Source organism: Balaenoptera ricei, chromosome X (assembly GCF_028023285.1).
Source record: "Balaenoptera ricei isolate mBalRic1 chromosome X, mBalRic1.hap2, whole genome shotgun sequence".
Lineage (NCBI taxonomy): Eukaryota > Metazoa > Chordata > Mammalia > Artiodactyla > Balaenopteridae > Balaenoptera > Balaenoptera ricei.
The window spans coordinates 109,028,475-109,044,226 of record NC_082660.1 but is presented as its reverse complement, the minus strand read 5'-3'; the positions used below and the strand labels follow the sequence as shown (position 1 = coordinate 109,044,226).

The 15,752-nt window shown below is 34.5% G+C and overlaps 1 pseudogene; it reads left to right on the top strand.

The window, feature by feature from the left end:
• Positions 1-13,209: 13,209 nt before the first annotated feature.
• Positions 13,210-13,724, top strand: LOC132357238 (ferritin heavy chain-like; annotated as a pseudogene).
• The last annotated feature ends 2,028 nt before the right edge of the window (positions 13,725-15,752 follow it).

The following is a 15,752-nucleotide window of genomic DNA, read 5'->3' as shown; positions in this document are numbered from 1 at the left end:
TACCACAGAGCACACTTCCTAGTGGACAGCTCCTGTGGAGGAATACTCAGTGGCTCCTCTCCCAGTGGGAGTGCTCCAGTTCCTCCTACCTCACACCACAGTTCAGAAACAGATCTGGGGGCATCTACTGCAAAAACTGGGGAGCAGATCCTGTACCCAACAGGACTGTGACAACCACAGAGCAAAGAGGAGGCCTGCTCAACATCCAGTGCAGGCTCTGGTCACCACAACACCAGTCACACCCCCTACAAAGGGGATAACAGCCTACACACACTGAGAGAAAATGTGGCAGGCATCCATACTAAAAACAGCCCTTGCACCAAAAATATGAGACTCATGCAGCCTACATGGGGATGTTCCCACATAAGAACCCTCCAAGACTATAGTAGATAACTGTTTCTCTTAAACTCATAGAGTCAGAGAAATATAAGTAAAACTAAGAAGCAAAGGAAGCACTTCCAATTAAAAGATCAAGAGGATTACTCTGAAAGTACAAACAATGAAACAGACCTCTCCAGTCTACTAGACCTCAAATTCAAAAAGGAGGTAATGAAAATACTGAAGGAATTAAGAAAAGCTACCAATAGAAATGCAGATGACTGTAAAAAAGGAACTAGAAACTATGAAGAAATCAGGGTAGCAACAGACATACCAGACAAAATAGACTTTAAAACAAAGGCCATAAAGAAAGATAAAGAAGGATACTACATAATGATACAAGGATCAATATAAGAAGAGGATATTATATTCATTAACATATATGCACCCAATATAGTAGCACCTAAATACATAAAACAAATACTAACAGACATAAAGGGAGAAATTAACAGGAAAACAAAAATAGTAGGAGACTTTAAAAACCCACTCACATCAATGGACAGATCTTCCAGACAAAAAATCAAGAAGGCAACAGATATCCTAAATGATACAATAGAACAGTTAGACTTAATTGATATTTTTAGTACATCACATCCAAAAAAAATAGAATACACATTCTTTTCAAGTGCACATGGAACATTCTCTAGGACTGCCTACATACAAAACAAACCTCAACAAATTTAGGAGGATAGAAGTCAATTTAAGCATCTTTTCTGACCACAATATGAAAATAGAAATCAACCACAGAAAGAAAAACAAGAAAAAAATGATTACATGGAGACTAAACAACATGCTACTAAAAAACCAATGGGGCAACGATGAAATCAAAGAGGAAATTAAAAAATACCTTGAGACAAATGACAATGAAAACACAACCATACAAGATCTATGGGATGCAGCAATAGCATTCCTAAGAGGGAAGTCCCCAGTGATACAGGCCTTCCTCAAAGAAACAAGAAAAATCTCAAATAAACAACCTACCACCCCCAAAAATTAGAAAAAGAACAAACAAAACCTAAAGTCACCAGAAGGAAAGAAATGATAAAGATCAGAGAGGAAAGAAATGAAATAGGGATTAAAAAAATAGAAAAAAAATAGAAAAATATCAATAAAATCAAGAGCTAGTTCTTTGAAAGGGTAAACAAAATTGACAAACCTCTGTCCAGGCTCACCAAGAAGAAAAGATAAAGGACCCAAATAAACAAAATAAGAAATGAAAGAGGAGAAATAACAACTGATACCACAGAAATATTACAAAAACCCATAAGAGAATACTATGAACAATTATATGCCAACATTGGACAACCTAGAAGAAATGGACAAGTTTCTAGAGACATACAGCCCACCAAAAGTGAATCAAGAATAAATAGATAATTTGAACAGATCAATCACTAGAAGTGAAATAGAATCTGTAATAAGAAAAACTCCCTGCAAACAAAAGTCCAGAACAAGATGGCTTCACTGGGGAATTCTACCAAACATACAAAGAACTTATACTGATCCTTCTCAAATTCCTCCTAAGGATTGAATAGGAGGGAACACTTCCAAAGTCATTCTATGAAGCCACCATCACCCTGATACCAAAACCAGACAAAGACACTACCTAAAAAGAAAACTACAGGCCAATATCTTTGATGAATATAGATACAAAAGTTCTCAACAAAATATTAGCAAACTGAATGCAACAACACATAAAAAAAGATCATACACCACGATCAAGTTGGATTCATCCCATGGTCACAAGTATGGTTCAACATATGCAAAACAATTAATGTGATATACCACATCAACAAAAGAAAAGACAAAAACCACATAATCATTTCAATAGATGCAGAAAAAGTTTTTGATAAAATTAGACATCCATTCATGATAAAAACTCTTAACAAAGTGGGTATAGAGGGAACATATCTCAGCATAATAAAAGCTATTTATGATAAACCAACAGTCAACATAAAACTCAACAGTGAAAATCTGAAAGACTTCACAGTAAAATCTGGAAACAAGGATGCTCATTCTCACCACTTCTACTCAACATAGTATTGGAAGTCCTAGCCACAGCAATCAGACAAGAAAAAGAAATAAAAGGTATCCAAAGAGGAAGAGAAGAGGTAAAATTGTCATTATATGCAGATAACATTATACAATATATAGAAAACCCTAAAGACTCTACACAAAACTACTAGAACTGATAAACAAATTCAGCAAGGTAGCAGGATACAAGATTAAAATACAGAAATCTGTTGTGTTTCTTTACACTAAAAATAAAATATCAGAAAGGAAAAGTAAAAAAAAAAAATCCCTTTTAAAATCTTATCAGGAAAAAAAAAAAGATACTTAGGAATAAACCTGACCAAGGAGGTGAAAGACTTACATGCTGAGAATTATAAAACATTGAGGAAGGAAACTGAAGATGATTCAAAGAAATGGAAAGATATCCAATGCTTTTGGATTGGAAGAATTAATATTGTCAAAATGGTATTACTACCAAAAGCAATCTACAGATTTAATGCAGTCCCTATCAAAATACCCATGACATTTTTCACAGAACTAGAACAAACAACCCTAAAACTTATATGGTACCATGAAAGACCTAGAATTGCCAATGAACCCTGAGGAAAAAGAACAAAGTAGGAGCCATAACCCTCCCAAACTTCAGACAATACTACAAAGCTACAGTAATCAAAACAGAATGGTACTGGCACAAAAACAGACATATGGATCAATGGAATAGAAGAGAGAGCCCAGAAATAAACCCACGAACCTACAGTCAGTCTTCAACAAAGGAGGCAAGAATATACAATAGAGAAAAGACAGTCTCTTCAGCAAATGGTGTTGGGAAAGCTGGACAGCCACATGTAAGTCAATGAAGTTAGAACACTCCCTCACACCTTACACAAAAATAAACTCAAAATGGATTAAAGACTTAAATATAAGACATGATAACATAAAACTCCTAGAAGAGAGCACAGGAAAAACATTCTCTGACATAAATTGTACCAATGTTTTCTTAGGTCAGTCTCCCAAGGCAACAGAAATAAAAGCAAAAATAAACAAATGGGACCTAATCAAACTTATAAGCTTTTTCACAGCAAAGGAAACCATCAACCAAACAAAAAGACAACCTACAGACCAGGATAAAGTATTTGCAAACAATGCGACTGACAAGGGCTTAAATACCGAAACATGAAAACAGCTCGTACAAGTAAGTAACAAAAAAACCAAACAACCTAATCATATAATGGACAGAAGATCCAAATAGACATTTCTCCAAAGAAGACACACAGATGGCCAATATGCACATGAAAAGATGCTCAACATCGCTAATTATTAAAGAAATGCAAATCAAACCTGCAATGAAGTACCACCTCACACTGGTCAGAATGGCCATCATTAAACAGTCTACAAATAACAAATGCTGGAGAGGCTGTGGAGAAAAGGGAACCCTCTTATACTGTTAGAGGGAATGTAAATTGGTGCAGCCACTATGGAAAACAGTATGCAGACTCCTCAAAAAACTAAAAATAGAGTTGTCGTATGATCCAGCAATCCCACTCCTGGGCATATATCTGGAGAAAACTATAATTCGAAAAGATACATGCACTCCTATGTTCATAGCAACACTATTTACAACAGGCAAACATGAAAGCAACCTAAATGTTCATTGACAGATAAATGGGTAAAGAAGATGTGGTACATATATACAATGGAACACTACTTAGCCATAAAAGAATGAAATAATGCTATTTGCAGCAACATGGATGGACCTAGAAATTATTATACTAAATGAAGTAATAAGTCAGAAAGACAAATATCATATGATACCACTTATATGTGGATGGAATCTAAAATACGACACAAATGAACTTATTTATGAAACAGAAACAGACTCACAGACATAGAAAATAAACTTAAGGTTACCAAAGGGGAAAAGGGATGGGGGAGGGATAAATTAGGAGTTTGGGATTAGTAGATACAGTCTACTATATATAAAATAGACAAAAAACAAGGTCCTACTATATAGCACAGGGAACTATATTCAATATCCTGTAATAAACCATAATGGAAAAGAATATGAAAAAGAATATATATATATGAAATTGAATATATATATAAAACTGAATCACTTTACCGTACACCAGAAACTAACACAACATTGTAAATCAACTATACTTCACTAAAAAAATAAATTAAAAATAGCTTAAAAATGTACTTATTTTAAAGTAAAATAATCAGACAGCATGGTATTTGGACATGTATGGGTAAATAAATCACTCAGAATGAAAATAAAAATCCTAGAAACTGAGTAACCTATGTATGGACAATTGATGTACAAAAGAAATGGCCTTGAAGAAAAGCAAGAAAGGATGAACTTTACAAAAAGTCATGTGGTGACAACTGATGAATCATATGAAACAGGACTTTTACTGCATCTCATATGCAAAGATCAATTCCAGGTTGACATCAGCAAAAATGGCAGAATAAATGATCCCCAATTCTACCATGCATAAAAGCAAGAAAAAACAGGCAAAAACTGTCAGAATCAACTTTTTTTTAGATTCTGGCAACTTACCAAGGCTTGCAACAATCTGGAGAATGTACTTGCTCAAAAAAAGAAAAAACAGAAAAGAACGATTCTCAGTAAGAACTGAGAATTTTGTGGCATTTAACTTACCCCATTCCCATACCCAGCTCCCTTTCTCCATGGTAGCCATGAAAATAACAGACCACTGGACCACTTTCTTGGCACCAAAGGCAAAAGAACAGACCTTATTCACATAGAGTTGTAATTAATTATTTGTTCTGACCTGTCTAGTATCTCCCTGGAAAACTGGCTCAAACGTTAGTTTTTATGTTAGTAACTTGCAGGTTTAGTGTTAAAGCAGCTTACAAATTGGGGGCAGCATTTCCTGCAAACCTTGCAGGCTAAAACAATCTTAGGTTCCTGCCACCTGAGATGACAGGTGTTGTGTAACAGCTGTGGAAAACAATAGACTAACCAAAAAGTTTGGGAGGTTTTATGGAATGAATTGTGTCCCCTCAAAATTCATATGTTGAAACCCTAACCCAGAATCTTAGAATATGACCATATTTGGAGATGTGTGCACACAGAGAAAAGGCCATGTGAGAGAGGCCTCAGGAGAAATCAAACCTGCCAACACCTTGCTCTAGAACTTGAAGTCTCTAGAACTGTGAGAAAATAAATTTCTGTGGTTTCAGCCACACAGTCTGTGATATTTTGTTATGGTAGCCCTAGCAACTAACACAGGAGGAACGTCCCTAAAACTTTGGAAAGTTGCAAAATATTCCTGGGATCTAGAAGGGAATCTAGAAGGTCTATAATTTTCCAATGTCACATTTTATGATAACATTTATATGAAATGTGCAGAATAGGCAAATCCACAGAGACTGAAAGTAGAATAGTGATTGTCAGGGGATGGGAGTGATGGGTGATTGACATTAACTCCTAATGACTATGGTTTCATTATGGGGTAGTGGAAAGTTCTGGAATTAGACAGTGGTGAGGGCTATACAACATAGTAAATATATTATAATCCACTTAGGTGTACACTTTAAAAATGCTGAATTATATGCTATATAAAATATATCCCAAATTTTACAAATGCTATAAAAATCAATTCCAGGCAGAAAAAATGACTAACGCATGAAAGGGGAAACTATACATTTTTAGAAGATGCATAAGACAATATTTTTATGATTTCATCTTGAGGGAAAGATGTGTTAAACTAGATGAAAACTGCCATATGCATGAAGGAAATACTGATAAACTCAATTACATTAAACTTAATCTCTCTTCGTCTAAAGACACAAAACTGTGAGAAGGTAAAAGAAAGTAAGGAGAGGATGTTTGCAACATGTATATTTAACTAAGTATATGTATATAATACATACCAACAAACAAAAATTACAAGAAGCCATTAAGAAAATCTCCAAATACCAGTTTTTAAAAATGGGCCATAAATTTTACTATACTTTACAAAAGAGGATATACCAATTACCACTAAACATGTAAACATACCTTTAACTTCATTAGTAAATCAGACAAATTCAAATTAAAATCTCAACGAAACATTATTGCACACATACCAGATTGGCAATTACTAAAACCTCTGATGACACCAATTGTTGGTAGAATTGTGAACCAAAGGAGAATCTCATGAATGACTGGTAGATTGTAAGTTGTTCAACTATGTTGGAAAAAATATTAGCATTATCTACTCATTTAAATAACACTTGACTTGTAATATAGCAATATCCCATCTAAGTATATAAAGCAGAATGAATCTTGTACATGCTTGCTAGTAGATATGAAAAATATTTGCAGCAGCAGTGTTTGTAATGATTTTCAATTGGAAAAAACTTCAAATGTCTATCAATAGTAGAATGAACAAACTTGGAGATATTCATACAATAAAATAGTATACGGCAAAACAAATGAAATAACTATAGCTATATTTAATGATGTTAGATTGTCACAATGTTGAGCAATAAATAAAAAAGAAAGTAATACAGTAGTGTGCTCACTTTGCATCACACTCAAAATCAAGGAAAAATAATATATTTATAGACATGTTCATATAAGTAGTAAAATTATAAAGAAAAGCAAGGTAATAATTATCATAAAAGTCAAAATATTTAGAATGGGGGAAAGGATAGACACATGAGGGATTTCTGAGATACTAAAAATGATCTATTTTTTTCACTTTGGTTGTTACAAATTACACATACTTCATAATTATTCTTTGCATTGTTTTATGTACTATTATTTATGTAAAATACATATCAAAATAAAAATAGATAGATATAGATAGATAGATGATAGATAGATAGATAGGTAGATAGATGATATAGATGATGCTAGAACAATTTTCCAGATGGGGAAAATAAGTTTTTATTCCTTCCTCACAACATATGCAAAAATTCAATTGTATTAGATATAGTAAATACTTAGATTTGAGAGGCTAGGAAAGGCTTTCTTATATAAGAAACATATATTACAAATGTTTAAGGAAAGCAATAATAAAAATAATACTTGAAAGTTTTGACCCTTTCTTGCTGTCTTACTATCTCCAATTTTCTTTTACAATCAATTTATTTTTGATAAGGTAATACATTTTTATGATTCTCTCTCTCTCACCTACTTTCTTGTAGATCTTTGTCTGGCTTTAGTGTCAGGGTAGTGAGGGACTCATTAAATGAGTCTGGAAGTGTTCCCTCCTCTTCAATTTTGTGGAAAAGCTTGAGAAAGACTGGTATTTTTTCCTAAGAATTCACTAGTGAAGCCATCTGACTCTGCGCTTTTCTTTGTTGGGAGGTTTTTAATGACTGATTCAATCTCCATATTAGATATAGGTCTGTTCAGACTTTTTTCATGTTTTAGTCTTGGTAGGTTGTACGTTTCCAGGAATTTACTCATCTTTTCTAGACTATTCAGCTTGTTGGTATATAATTGTCCATAGTAGTGTCCTTATGATTCTTTGTATTTCTGTGGCATAAGTTGTAATGTCTCTCATTTCTGATACTGATTGTTCTCTCTTTTTCTTAGTCTATCCAAGGGTTTTTTCGCTTTTTAAAAAATCTTTTCAAAAAACAGTTCTGAGTTTCACTGGCTTTTTCTATTGTTTTTCCATTTTCTATTTTGTTTATTTCTGTCTTTGTTTTTTTAATTCCTTCTGCTAACTTTGGGCTTTTTCTTTTTCTAAATCCTTGAGGTATGAAGTTAGACTTTTTGAGATCTTTCTTCTTTTATAATGTAGACTTTTCTAACTATGAACATTCCTCTTAGTACTCTTTTTCTCAATTTCATATATTTTGGTATGTTGTGTTTTTATTTTTGTCTCGAGGTATTTACTAGTTTCCTCTGATTCTTCTTTGACCCAATTGTTGTTCAAGAGTGTATGGTTTAATTTCCACATATTTGTGAATTTTTCAGTTTTCCTTCTGCTACTGATTTCTATTTTCATTCCACTGTGATCAGAAATGATACTTGGTATGATTTTAATCTTAAATTTGTTAAGACTTGCTTCATGATCTAACATGTGATCTATCCTGGAGAAAGATCCATTCTCAGTTGAGAAGAATGTGTATTGTGGTGTATTGTGGTATTGAGTGGAAAGTTGTAGAAACTTTGTTTGTTACATTTGTTCTATAGTGTTATTGAAGTCCTCTGTTTGCTTACTGATCTTCTGTCTGTATATTCCGTCCCTTCTTGAAAGTGTGGTATTGAAATCTCTTACTCTTACTGTATTGCTATCTATTTCTTCCTTCAGTTCTACCAGTGTATGCTCTGATACTGAGTGCAAATATCTTCCTGGTGGATTGACCCTTTATCATTATATAATATCCTTCTTTGTTTCTTGTGAGAATTTGTAATTTAAAATCTATTTTGCCTGATAAAATCAGCCAACCCTGCTCTCTACTGTTTACCAGTGACATGGAATATTATCTCTTTTCATCCTTACACTTTCTGCCTATATGTGTCCTTAAATCTAAAGTGATTTCCTTAGTACGATAGTTTCTAGGTCCATCCAAGTTGCTGCAGATGGCAATATTTCAATATTTCATCCTTTTTCACAGGGTACTATATTCAGTATCTCGTAATAACCTATAATGAAAAATAATATGAAATATACATATATGTATTTAACTGAATAGAACTGAATCACTTTGCTGTACACCTGAAACTAACACAATACTGTGAATCAACTATACTTCAATTAAAAAAAATAGTGATTTTCTTGTAGATGGCATATAGTTAGTCCAGCTTTTTATCCCTTCAGCCATTCTATGTCTTCTAATTGGAGAATTTAATCTATTTACATTTAAATTATTATTCTTAGGAAAGTATTTACTATTGCCATTCATTGTTTTCTGTTAGTCTTTTAATTCTTTTGTCTGTTTTTTCCCCTTCGTCTTGCTTTGTGTTTTTTTGATATTTTAAATTGATATACTTTCATTCCTTTCTCTTTTTCTTTTGCGTAATTTCTATAGGTATTTTTTGGTTACTTTGGGGTTATGTAATACATATAATTATATAATATTATTATATTTTATAAGAATATGATATCTTATAGCAGTCTTTTTTTAAGCTGATAACTAGAGTTCAACTATGCTCTACACTTTAACTTCTCCCCTCTCCAGTCCATGTTATCATTGTCAGAATTTACTATCTCCAGAAGTCAGCTTTCTCCTGCCATGACAGGCACCATACAACCTCTAGGTTTCCTCTTACTTCCCGCAAGAGAAAGCATCTAACGTGGAGAGACTCTACGTCTCAAGCCTGACATTCAAGCATTTGCAAACTTGTGGAGGATTTTGATAATGCTGCTAGAGTTTGCTTACTGCCTAAGGATCCTTGGGTTTGGAAAGAATTTAAATGAAACTTTTCACCGTGTTGTTTTTTTTTTTAAATCTTTCAGAGTGGGTGTCATATGAATACACGTCACAATTTACAGGTATTCATATTGTGTATCCTTTAACACATTTTTAGGTATAGTTTTTAAAAATACTTTTGTCTTTAACTTTTATACTAGAATTAAAAAGTGATTTACCCACTACCTCATTGTCCATCTTTATAAGAGCTATTTCTAATTTTCTATAAGGAAAATCACATAACTGTTTCATTAGGGTTGGTTTCTGGAGATTTCTCTGTTTCCTTTGTTTGGAACATCTTTATCTGATTACTCATTTTCATAGGTTCTCTGTGTTGGTGTCTATGCATTTGACAAAGCAGACACCTCTTTCAGTCTTCACTGACTTGCCTCATACAGAAGAAGACCCCTGCCAATCAGCCCGGCCAGAGATTTGGGGGACCTCTACCAACTCTTTCCCTCCCCAGGGAAAAGCAGGCATCTGTGGCTTTTGTCCACTCCCTCCATGCTGAGCCCAGGAGGTAGGGGTAGCTATGGCATCTACCAGCCCAAGCTGCTACCTCCATTCTTCACCAGGTGGCTAGACTGTGCTAGATCTATCAGAGCTTCAAGACTAGTGAGATCGATGTTAGTTCTTTGGTCAGCCCTGGAAAAGTGGGGGCACTGGACATACAGATCAACTCTTTTCCTTCTCAGGGGCAAGCTGAAAACTGGGATTTTTTATCCATTAGCACTGTGTTGATCATGGGAGAGAAACAATGGCATCCACACACGAGCTGCCACTGGCCCATCAGAACTTCAGAACTGGTGAAACAGATGCTATTTCTTTATTTTTATTTTTATTTTTCTTTAATTGAAGTATAGTTGATATACAATGTTGTGCCAATCTCTGCTGTATGGCAAAGTGACTCAGTTATACACATACAGACACTCTCTCCTTTATATTCTTTTCCATTATGGTTTATGACAGGATATTGAATATAGTTCCCTGTGCTATACAGTACAGATGCCATTCCTTTGTGCAGCCCTGGAGAGGATGGATTGCTGGATGCATGGATCAACTCTTTCCTTCCCAAGGGGGAAGCTGAGAGCTGAGATTTTTTTGTCTGCTCACTGTGTAGAGCAGGAGATAAGATCAATGGCATTCTACCATCCCAATGTGCACTTCTATTCTCCCTGTGGTGGCTAGATTGTGCCAGATTCGTCAGAGCTCCAAAACAGAAGGCAGTCATCTGAGAAACCCCCTTGGAAAAGGCAGGGTCCCGATGCATGAAGCTACACTTTCCCTCCCTGGTATGAAGGTTGCACAATAATGATAGTTAATTACACACCCAGACAATTTTACTGGTGAATACCATCAAACATTTAAGGAAGAAAGAACACCAATCTCGCACAAACATTTTTAGAAAATAACAGAAATAAGAACATGTCACAACTGATTGTATGAGACAATGTGATCTTGATACAAAAGCCTGACAAGGGCATTATAAGAAAATTAATTTATAGTTCAAAACTACTCAGGAGCATAGCATCAAAATTCCTTAAGAAAACATTATGAATTGAATCCATCAATATTTAAGAAAAAGGAAAATAGATTATAATAAAGTGGGTTTATCTCAGGAATGTGAGGTTGGTTTAAAATTCTAAAATCCATCTAAATCACCACAAATCTATTTAAAAAATAAGAAGCAAAAATAATGATCTCAATAGATATAGAAAAGAATTTTTTTTAAAGAAATTCAACACTAAATCATAATAACTAATTTCAGCACACTGTAAGTAGGAGGGAACTCCCTCAGTCTGCTAAAATGCTTCTAGCAAAGATCTATAGCTAACATCAAGCTTACTGTTATGATATTGAAGTTTCCACCTAAAATAGGGAAAAGTCAGGGATGTCTGCTTCATTACTTCTAATCAACATTAGAAGTAGGTCTTAACCAATCAATAAGACAAAAGAGTAAATAAATACATAAATATTGGATAAGAAGTAAAACTATTGTTATTTTCAGAGAGTATGATTATATGTTAGAAAAAATCTACAGGAATCCATTAATAAAAATATTAGAACTCTAACTCACATAAGTTAAAATATAAAAAAGCAATTGCATTAACATATACTAGCAACAAAATATTGAGAATTTTAATTCTGAAATATCATTAAAGTGGCATGAAAATATTAAAGAGTTAGGAATAATTTAATGAAAATTCCCAAGAGCTCATGACTGAAAACCCCATGACATAGATAAGGAATATTAAAGAATGGTTAAATAAATGGAGGGATTATTTATGTTCATTAATTGAGAGAACATTGCTATGATACTGAAGAAACTGACAGTCTGATTCTACAATTTATGCTACAGAAGAGCTAGTATTAGTTTTCAAAAGGATAGTGATATTGTGTGACATTTAGTACCAGATATCAAGACTTACAAAGAAGCTTCATTAACTAAGACAGAATGGTATTAATATATGGATAGATGAATCAATAAACGGAATAAAATAGGGAATTCAGAATGAGACCTAAGCTTATACGGTCATTTGACTTTCCACAAATATATTTCTACAATTTAATGGGGAAAAGAAAGTCTGTCTTATCAACAAATGATACTGGGACAACTGGATATGATTATGGGGAAAAAATGAACTTGGATGCTATCTTACTCCACACACAAAATTTCATTTCAGGATGATCATGGACATAAGTGTAAAAACTTTATATACCTGCTGGAATAAAACAAAGAAGAATATCTTTGCAATCTATGAATATGAAATAAAAACTTTCTCAGCAGGGAAAGCTGAGAGAATTTGTCCCAAATGGACATACAATATAATAACTGATAAAAGAAGTTCATCAGACTGTAGAGAAATTATATATGACAGAAAATTGGGTCTGCAGTAAAGACAAAGTAAACACCTGTACTGTACTGTACTGATTCAGTTAATAAATGGTCCAACACTAGAATCAAAAGGCAGAGATTATCAGACTAGATTTAAAAGCAAGATTAAACTCTATGGTGTTGAGTAGAAACAATTTAATAAAAAAGGCACAGAGTGACAGTAAACAGTTAAGGAAAGTTATAAAAATTGAATATGAATCATATTAAAGTGGATGTAAAAAGCTATATTAAGTAAAAATTGACAGACTAAAATAGAAAAATCAGCACTCATAGAGAATAAACATCCCTCTCCCAGTACCTGATAAAAAACGTAGAAAAAAAAATCAGTGAAGATACAGGAGATTTGAAAACCATCAACTTGATCTAGCTGACATTTAAAAAATGCTATACCGGCCACAGTCATCGCGGAGAGTCACCGAGGTTTCCTGTTTCAACACTGCTTGGACGGAACCCCGCGCTGGTCCCCTGCTCCGGCCGGCCACTCAGAGCCAGCCCTCGCCACCACCTCACAGCGCCCTCCGACCGCCTCTCCTCAGCCGCCGGCCATGACGACTGCATCCCCCTCGCAGGTGTGCCAGAACTAGCACCAACACTCGGAGGCTGCCATCAGCCGCCAGATCAACCTGGAGCTCTACGCCTCCTACGTCTACCTATCCATGTCATACTATTTTGACCGTGATGATGTGGCTTTGAAGAACTTTGCCAAATACTTTCTTCACCAGTCTCGTGAGGAAAGGGAACATGCTGAGAAACTGATGAAGCTCCAGAACCACCGGGGTGGCCGAATCTTCCTTCAGGATATCAAGAAACCAGACTGTGATGACTGGGAGAATGGGCTGAATGCAATGGAATGTGTGCTACACTTGGAAAAAAGTGTGAATCAGTCACTATTGGAACTGCACAAATTGGCCACTGACAAAAATGACCCCCATTTGTGTGACTTCATTGAGACTATTTACCTGAACGAGCAGGTGAAATCCATCAAAGAATTGCGTGACCATGTAACCAACTTACGCAAGATGGGGGCCCCCAAATCTGGCGTGGCAGAGTATCTCTTTGACAAGCACACCCTGGGAAACAGTGATAATGAGAGCTAAGCCTTAGGCTGGCTTCCCACAGCCACAAGGGTGACTTCCCTGGTCACCAAGGCAGTGCATGCATGTTGGGGTTACCTTTACCTTTTCTATAAGTTGTACCGAAACATCTACAAGTTCTTTCCTTAGTACCATTCCTTCAAATAGAGTAATTTGTTACCCCTCTCCCCAAAATAAGAATGCTATACCAACAAGTGCAGCATATATGTACAAGTACAGGGAACATTTACCAAGGTAGAAGGTATGCTGAGCCATAAGACCAAATCCTCAACAAATTTAAAAGAATTGAAACCATACAGTAATAGTGTATTAGTTTCCTAGGCCTGCCATAACAAAGTACCACAAACTGGGGAGTTTAAAACAATAGAAATTTATTGTTTCAGTTCTGGAGGCAAGAAGTCTGAAACCAATGTGTCACCAGAGCCAATATCGCTCTAAAACCTGTAGTGGAATCCTTCCTTGCATTTTCTTAGCTTCTGGTGGTTTGTCAGCAATCTTTGACATTCTTTGGCCTGTTCAGGCATCACTCTGATTCTCTGCCTTCACATGACTGTTTCCCTGTGCCTACCTTCACATGGCTGCCTTCTTATATGGACACCAGTCGTATAGGATTAAGGGTTCACCTGACTCCAATATGACCTTATCTTAACTAATTACATCTACATTGATTCTGCTTCCAAATAAGGTCACATTCTGAGGTACTGGGGGTTAGGACATCAGCATATCTTTTTTTTCGGGTGGGAACATATCTCAACCCATACCAAATAGTATGGAGAGATTCCCTCAATTTTGGAATTGTATTCCCTCAATTTTGGAACATGTATTAATAATCCATGGGTCAAAGAAGAAATCACAAGAAAAAATAGTGAATATTGTGAGCTGAACACCTACCATATATATCAATAATGGATATCCAAGTATCAAATTTTGTGGTATGTATCCAAAGCAATGCTTAGAATTTTATAAATATAAATAACTGCTAGAAAAAAGATTTAAAAATTAATGACCTAAGCTTGTACCGTAAGAGCACTAGTAAAAGAGCAAATTAAACCTAAAATAATAGAAGGTAAATAATAAAAATAAGATCATAAATCAAGAAATAGGAAACAGATAACAATAGATAATAAAGTTAAGATATGGGGTTTTTGGGGAAAAAATAATAAAAATTGTAGATACTAACCAGACTAAGAAAAAAAGATATACATATTGCCTAGAGCACTAATTAAAAAGGGAATATCACTAAACATACTAAAAGGACTACAGACATTAAAAGGGTAATAAAATAATATTATAAATCTGTTTATATCATTAAATTCAACAACCTAGCTAACTGGAGATATTTATTGAAAACCATGAATTACCCAAACTGACAGATGAAGAAATAAAAATTTAGAAAAACACTTTTCATTAAGGCAATTCAATTCATAATCAGAAACCACCTAAGAAAAGCAGAAAATAAAATGGAGAGAGCAAGATCAGGAGAGAGAAATAGAAAGAGAAGAGAAGAGGGAGGAAAAAAAAGAGAAAGAAAGAACGTAAGGATGAATGGGTGGGAAGGAGGAAAGAAGGCAGGGAGGAAGGAGGGAAGGAAGAAAATCTCCAGGCACAGTTTAATTAATTAATTAATTAATCAAATATTTAAGCAATAAATAATGCCATATCTAAAACTGTTTTCATAAATAGAAGTGGAGGAAACCCTTCCTAAATCAGCTAGCCAGGACATTAAAACCCTGATACCAAAAACTGACAAAAACATTACGGAAAAATAAAATTTATACCAATATCCCTCATAAATATAGATGCAAATTCCCTTTCAAAATATCAGTAGATAATTTAAAGTAATGTACAAAAAGAGTAATACACCATTACTTGTTGGGGTTTATCCCAGAAAAGCAAAGTTGGTTTGCCATTTGACAAAAATTCATTTTAATCTACCATATTAACAGAATGAAATATGTATATATAAATATGTATACCTTCATAAGGCATTAGCA